Raw genomic sequence first — 8,463 nt, 5'->3', positions numbered from 1 at the left:
GATGGGTATAAATGATTTACTCTACAAATAAATCAACAAGTTAAACCAAAGAGGATGGGTTATTACATTGACGGACTCAAGCTATAAAGATCTACTCAATATGGACAAGTTGTTCTTCATTCGGTGCTACAAAATTTGGCTTTGGTTTTCATGGATCTTTAATGTCACTTGCGTACGGCTTCTAAGCTTTCGTTTCTCTGTATTTTCATAAAAGAGCAGCATTTCTTTTGCGGAGTAATTCGGCATCAAGTCCATCTTTTTGTACTTGTAACCCATCGCTCAAATACTTGGCATAGGTGGCAATAAAAAGACCGCAATCCCTGCGTTTTAAAAAAATAGATAATCCATATCTTACAGTTCATGCAAGCATTGTGAAATTTGTGAAATGAAATTAAATCATGACACTTAAACTTACAGGCTACCAATGGTTTAATGAGAAATTCCTTCAACATATTGTACATCAAATGGATTACCTATTTTATCCCAGTATGCTTCAATCGTCGACCAATCAGTACGTACCTTTTGGTCTAAAAATCCACTTATATCAAGGTAAGTAGGTAATATTTTGGCCAACTTTTGTATCTCAGATGATGGACCGGAATGTCTCTTTTGCGACATCAAGTCATAAACTCGAATGCACCTCTCTTTTAGAACGACGACAGCCAACACCTAATGGAATTCATCACCATAATTGATTAGGATATACACTTCGGCGACCAAATGCCAAGGTAAGCCAACTGGAATGCTAAAACCTTTGATGATGTTGATTAAGCATTCCTTATTTCCGAAAACTTTTGGCTATTGTTGACAATGTCTATCGTAGGCATTATTGATGTAAACTTTGTACAAATAATTGCCTGTCGTGTGTCTGTATTGTTCTTGTGTTAGTATCTTGGCCTTCTTTCAGAGGTAGTAAAAAATGACATCGATGTGCTGCATATATTATCAAATATTTCAAATTATGTGATGAAAAAATTAATACGCAGAGGCAATTAAATAAAGTATTAATTAATAGTAATATGTATGACATTTAAACCTCATCATTCCAGAAAGTTTGGGGCTGTGACATCAAATAGAACCAATTCTTCATTCTGAGATGTGCAACAACAAAGTCAAACATATCAAAACCAAGACTAAATTCATTCACTTTATAGTATTCGTCATTTTGTTTTATACATGATGATTTATATGTGTCAATATTATGTTCTTACAACAAGAATTGTATAAACCAATATCTTTAAAATTGATTTATGTACCTGCTGACATGATGCTTTAACAGCCCATTGGCAATCCATTCTGAATAGTCGTTGATCAACTATGTTAGTTTTTTTGGATCTTCATCCTAGATGTTGAACCCTTCAAATAGGTAATTCTTTTGTTCTCCTAAACTGACAGGCTCTACTATTTCTTCTTTTTTAGAAGCAGTTGATGGATTATCAACTGTGATATTATACTCTTTAGCAGTAGTTTCTACTGTGACATCCACTTGGAAATCCAGAATTGTCAATGCTAATTACATATATACAATAGATTGTCCATCTGTTGCAACAGATGAGTCTTATGTTGCAATAGATGGATAATCTGTTGGGACAAATTCAAATAGGTAAATCAGAGCAGTACAATAATTTCGAACGGATGACCCATCTATTATAATATAAGACTTATCTATTACAACAGATACTGCATCTGCTGCAATAGTTTAGACAACAGTTACAACAGATGTATATATCTGTTTGATAATTTTTAGCAGATGTATCATCTGTTAAAACAGATATATCCCTGTTTGTTTGTTGGAACAAATAATGTACATTCACCTTCTTCAGCTCATGCTGCTCTCCTGTGGCCCTTGCACACTGAAAAATGGTGCAAGACAAAGACAGAGGCATTGCAATTTTACTTTTTTTATGCTTGATGATGTCTTGGAAATATCTTTCCTTCTCCTCTTAGCTACCTTGATCTCTAGTGGAGTGTATGGATAGGAAATCCTCTTTGATGGAATGATACCCCTCTTAGATGTCATTTCCTTTACAGAAGTAGTTAGTGCATTAATAGCATTAATCACTCCATCATATTTTGCCTTGCAGTCTTGACATTTGCATGCAGAACATCGCTAGATGTAGCAAAATCTGGAGAAAATCTGTACAACCAGTATGATCATAATCATAATGGCTTGTTGTTTCAAAAACTGTAAGAGGATCATCATTAGACCCAACAGCAGCACCACTACCACGACTACTACCACTAACATCATCAACAGCAATAAGCTCACCCCCCAAAATTGTTTTTCTTGTGATGGTTGTTGCTCCAAACACTTCTATTTTTATTCCATCAATGACCTTAGAATACGATAAAGTTTGCGTAGACCGTAAAGTAAGAAAAAATGATATCTTTAAATCTCGATTGGTCGAAACAAGCCACAGATGGACAATCTAAAATAAATCAGTACATATATTAGAATGGTAATGAAATCATTTAAAATAATCATTAATTAAAACAAAAACTTGATTAAAATTGGACTGACTACTTCTTTCGGGGGATTGAAAAGACCAAGAAATTTTGCATTTTTATCGATTTTGGCTGAACACCATCTCAAGATTCTTAGACAGGAAACTTCTTCCTGGTAGTTCACGTGTTGTCTCAAATAAGAAATGGCTTCAAATTCCCAAGCCTATAATATAACGCCAATAAATCAAAAGCAGTATTAAATAAAAAAAAATGAATCATATAATGATAAAATAAATATTTACCATGAAGGCCCATGGAAGCCATATAAGTTGACTGTGTTTGGCATTAACGGAGTCAACAAATATTTGATAGTCATTTTAAAGCTTTCATAACCCCAAGGATAGCTGTTAAATTCCTCAAGATCCTCCAAGAGATTTATTAAATCGAGGCTTATGTTGTTGTTAACGTCTCTCGACCAAAGAATATTATGTACAAACCAAACCAAGCACAATGATTGTTTGTGCTTTTTTGAGAGTCCTTTACCTTTCAACACTTCTATCAAATTTTGTTTTTGAAGCTTGGAACAACAATGGACACCAGGTTATCACAATTACTCGACTTGTCTTTTTGTTTTTTGGTTGTGCGGGGTGCTTTTTTTGGGGTCAGAGTAGGTATAACTTGAAAAGGAGAAGTAGGATAACATTTTAGTCTAGTAACTAAGGTAAACTCCTTCCAACCAAAACAAATAGGCATGCCACAGTAATTTATCCACACCTCATCCATCTTATCTTTGTTTTCATACATAAACCTACGCTTGACAAGATCGTACACCATTTTTATCTGAAAATGAGCATTGTTCTCCTTCGACAAATCAACATAGTTCCCAAAGCAGCTTTCCTTGAAATAAGCATTCAATTTTTGTTCTCAAAGTATTTTTCTAAAGGCGTCGAAAGATTTTTCCATGGATGACTTAATCACGAAATTACCCATTAAATCTGTGCCACCATCACACTACATTCTCACAGGATAATGAACAATTCTAAAGGTTTTGACCAACTCTTCAACAGAAGGGCAATTAGCATTTGGATCATCTCTTTTGAAACATTCCTCCTCCCCGTGTTCATTATCTTCTGCTTCTGATTGAGATAATGCTTGTAAAGCAAGCTCATAGAGTGGTGGATGTAGCCGAGCTACTGTACCTGTTCCTTCACTTGGACTTGATTTAGTTTCTTTTCTTTTGAAAGTCATACTATCTTAAATTAACAGGAATGTAAAATAGATTATAATTGATTAATGTATTATTAAAAAGGGATAATAGTAAAGACATGCACAACGGTAAAGTAACAGTTCCAACAAACCACACATCTATTGCACCAGGTATGTTATCTATTACAACATATAACCAACCTAATTCAATGGATGAGTAAACCATTAGAAACAATAAAAATAGATCACTAATCTGCTGCACCAGGTATTTTATCTGATGCCACATATAACCAACTGTTGTAGCGGATGCGTAAACCATTGGAAACCATAAAAATAGATAGTTTATCTGTTGTACCAGGTAGTTTATCTATTGTAACATATAACCAACCTATTGCAATGAATGAGTAATCCGTTGAAAATAGTAAAAATACATCACTCATCTATTACACCAGGAAGGTTATTTGTTGCAACATATAACCAACCTGTTGCAAGGATAAGTAATTTATTGGAAATAGTAAAAATAGATCACTAATCTATTTCATTAGGTAGTTTATCTGTTGCAACATATAACCAACTTGTTGCAACAGATGAGTAATTCATTGGAAACCATAAAACAGGTCACAAATCTGTTGCACCAGGTAGTTTATCTATTGCAACATATAACCAATCTATTGTAACGGATGAGTAATTCATTGGAAATCATAAAAATAGATCACTAATCTGTTGCACTAGGTATTTTATTTGATGCAACGTATAACCAACCATTGCAATAGATGAGTAAATCGTTGGAAATTATAAAAATAGATCACTAATTTGTTGCACCAGGTAGTTTATCTGTTGCAATATATAACCAAACTGTTGTAACGGATGAGTAATCCATTAGAAATGGTAAAAACAGATCACTCATTTGTTGCACCAGGAAGGTTATCTGTTGTAAAATATAAACAACCTGTTGCAACGGATGAGTAACCCATTGGAAATAACAAAATAAATCACTAATCTGTTGAAACATATCACTCATCTGCTTCAAAATGAATTATCTATTGAATCAATAGTATTTAGATTTCTTCTAAATAGAAGAGTCATCTATCGGAACAGATGAATGATCTGTTAGATTGTTCATATGTTGTATCAGATTTTCAGAGTTGTATTAGATTTTCATCTGTTGCATCAGATATTTTCATCTGTTGCAACACTATTTTTACCAAGACAAATAACAAATCAATCCAGCAATACCAACACATCACACACATACACACTAAGAACATCAACTGTGACCAAAAATCACCAACAAATCTAAATTAATAGTTCGACAACAAGAAGAAGAAATGTCAAAAATTAGGATTTTATTCAGTCCATATTTCAAATTTAAGCTAGAAATATTGAAATTGTTAGTCAATACTAGAATAGCTGGCTCAAGTTTCTCTATTTCTTCATAATTGTTTACCTGTGAAAAAGAAAATGGAATAACGAAAAACTCGAAGTTGTTGTCGTCAGAGAAGTCTTCACGTCGATTGATGGTTGAAATTTGAAAGGGAACGCCAAAGGTTGAAGTCGTCGGGAATTGAAGAAAGAATTTTATAGAACTGTTGGTTGGGAGAGAGTTGAGAGAAGCTGTCGAGAGAGACGGTTGATTTGGATTGAAGGGGGTGTGGATTGATTTGTATTTTTGAAAATATTAGAAAGTTTTGAAAATATTAATCAAGTCCACAATTAACTTAATCAAGTTTCTTAATGATGTTTGATCCTTTAAGTTGGTCAATGTCACCAATTCTTTATTAAAGACTTAAAAGACACCGTTCCTTCAATTTTCTCAGCTAACAATCCATATTTCGTTACCAAAAATAATCTATGGTAAGGTTGCATTCCATATTTATTTTTGTAAAATAGGACTTTAATTTTTGTAAATTCCCTACCAAATTAATCACCTCAATTTCCAAAAGAATTTCTATAAAATTCATTTCATTACCAAACTATTAATTTTAGTACGTTACATATTGATTCTTTTCATTTATTACTATAATCTTGTATTTTCCTTTCACACTATATAAGATCAGTTGATTGAGCACAATACAGTACTCCACAAAAAATTTCAACCACTATATAGAAGTGTGAATTAATTCTCAAGAAATAATGAAGAATTTTGTTGGTTTATCGCTACTTTGTTTTGCTCTTCTATTGAGCATATCAACTCCTTCTCTTGGTATGAATTTCTTTACTTAATGAATTTTTTCCTTCATGGTATACTAGTTAATTTGGGTTGAGGGTCTTGTGGAAACAATCTCTCTACTTCTATGAGGTAGTGGTAAGGTATGCGTACACTTTACTCTCCCCAGACACCACTTGTGGAAACTTACTGGGTATATTGTTGTTGCTGATATTTTAGTATATTTATATGTTCTTGTAATTTTAGGGCAAGCACCAAAATTATGTCCATCAAGCTTTCCAGTGGTGTTCGATCAATGTCCCAATATCAATTGCTTTTTAGAAGCTTTAAAGGTTATTCCAGCAAGTAAGCAACCCCAACACTGCAGATGTAGTCCTCAAGGGAAGGGCAGCCTCTGCTCTTGCTTAGTCCTTTGTGATTAAATGCAATTGTATTAGCAAGTTCATGATTATTATTAATTTCCAAAATTAATAAAGTATTATGTTTGAAGTATCTTTTAGATAACTATTCTTTACCTTCTGCTTTTTGTGTGTGTGTGTGTGGTGGGTTTGTTTTTTATTTTTATTTTTGCATAACTTTTGTTCAATAACAATTAAGAAAATGTGAGACCAAGGAAATGATTTAAATATCGTTTGGGTAAACAATTCTAATTCCAAATTCGTATATAGTAAAAAATAATAAATTCCATGTTAGAGATTTTTGGACTGAGTATTAGGGTTGTCTCACTCTGTAGTTAGACTTGAGAGTATTATAAGTCATCATCCATTTAAGTACCTTTTCAAACATAAATGGTCTCTACATCAAACTTTTTTTTTTACAAAAAAAAGAAATATGTTCTTTTTTTTTAATTTTTTTTTTAAAGAACAAATTTAATAAATGTCATATAACTATGGATTTTTTTTCACCGAAGTCACTTGACTATATTTTCTAACATAAAAATCACAAAACTTTGCTCTTACTAATATAAAAACCACATATGCCAAAAACTCCAACTTCAGTGTTTAACTTCTTCTTTTTTTATATTTTTTATTTTTACTTTAATAAATACAACTTGTCACGACCCAAAAATTGAATAATCATGAAGATGCCAACATCAAAATTGGGACGCAAACTCTATTTCAATTTTAATATCTTTTAACAACTAAATGCAAAGTAAACGTAAAAAATCATGAGTACATTAGAAGTATTATTTGATAATCATAGAAATGTGGAAGTAATAAAATACATCCTCAAAACTTGGTGTGACAATATAAGAGCATCTAAGAGTATACCCGTTAAATTCTTTGAGGTAACTGAATATGATGATGTTGATTATCCTAGATACTTGGTAGATAGGATGAGCAGTTCTAGGATGATTCACTTCCAATGTTATGCTTAATTTCACTGCCAACAAATAAGTAAAATTTTGTAGCATTATCTACCGCAAAAACTAAATATGTGGTTGGTGCTTCATGTTTGTCACAATAAAAATTTGGGAAATGATGGTACCTATTACACCGTCGTGACAAGCAAGTGTAACACCCATTAGCGCAGTTACTAAGAAGTACAAGAAAATAGAAACAACAATAAAATTAAAATATTCTCCGGACCAACTCATATAAAAGAATACAGTAATCTCAAATATCCAAGGTCTGGTAGTCATATGTACAAGCCTCTAAGAGAATTAAAGAAATAGTACATGTAGTTCATGAAATGTCTAAAATGCAAAAGAAAACATAAGAAAATAATAGAAGAGATCTAGTAGCCTCTGGAATCAGCAACCATTACCTTAGAAATCTTCAAAAAGCAATCACTGAGGAATCATTAGTTAATGTCCAAGAACCACTGACTCTGTACCTATATGTAAGGTGCATGAAATAACAAGCATGAGTATGAAAATACATGTACTCAGCAATATCATCAACTAAACCTAATTCAAAGTGGTGGCAGAAAACACCAAAATCAACCATCCAAAATAATCATATAACCTACACTCAAAAAATTCACATTAGTCTAACAAATCTATCTTAACAATAAGTGAAACAACACTGTTCTAGTCCACTATTTTTCAATCTAGTATCATATCAACCAAATATAATAACAACATTCAATCTCAATGAAAAAAGTATATGGAAATGATGAGATGGACGAAACATGATGCAATGTATGCCAATATACATTCGCTACTCTGTCTGGCTAGTTGGGACTCATATGGAACTTGCAAGTCTATATACCCACCTGAAACACTTTCACATCAGTGATAAATTCATCCGTAACTATTTTTCATTTATCCATCTAGAATAATTTTTAATTGGACATGCAAGTAAAATCAGTAAAATCCACATAAAATACTTTTCCACCAGACATACAATTTCTTTCAAAATAAGTCTCTCAAATATTGTCTTTCTCAATGCTATAATATGAATATAAGTAGGTATGCATGATACACAATGATAAGAAACAATACAATATCTCAAATCTAAGCTCACAAGGTCATACTCAACTCAATAACATCGGCTATAAGCCCAAATTCATCAATTTAACTCAAAGAGTTCAAATATACCATCAATATCAATGCCTATCAGGTTCAATTTAACCACTAAACTATTTTTCACAAGATAATCAAGAATAGGGAAATACCCAAAACACAAGTTATTAAATTCTAT

General features: G+C 32.4%; 1 long non-coding RNA gene across 1 annotated transcript; it reads left to right on the top strand.

The window, feature by feature from the left end:
• The first annotated feature begins 5,742 nt into the window (after positions 1-5,742).
• LOC124896959 lies at positions 5,743-6,310 on the top strand. The gene is made up of 2 exons (XR_007053335.1): positions 5,743-5,854; positions 6,065-6,310. It is a non-coding gene; the product is annotated as an uncharacterized LOC124896959 (long non-coding RNA).
• The last annotated feature ends 2,153 nt before the right edge of the window (positions 6,311-8,463 follow it).

The sequence above is a fragment of the Capsicum annuum genome, chromosome 1, assembly GCF_002878395.1.
Source record: "Capsicum annuum cultivar UCD-10X-F1 chromosome 1, UCD10Xv1.1, whole genome shotgun sequence".
Taxonomy (NCBI): Eukaryota; Viridiplantae; Streptophyta; class Magnoliopsida; order Solanales; family Solanaceae; genus Capsicum; species Capsicum annuum.
The sequence above is the reverse complement of the archived record's forward strand: the minus strand, read 5'-3'. Positions and strand labels throughout refer to the sequence as shown.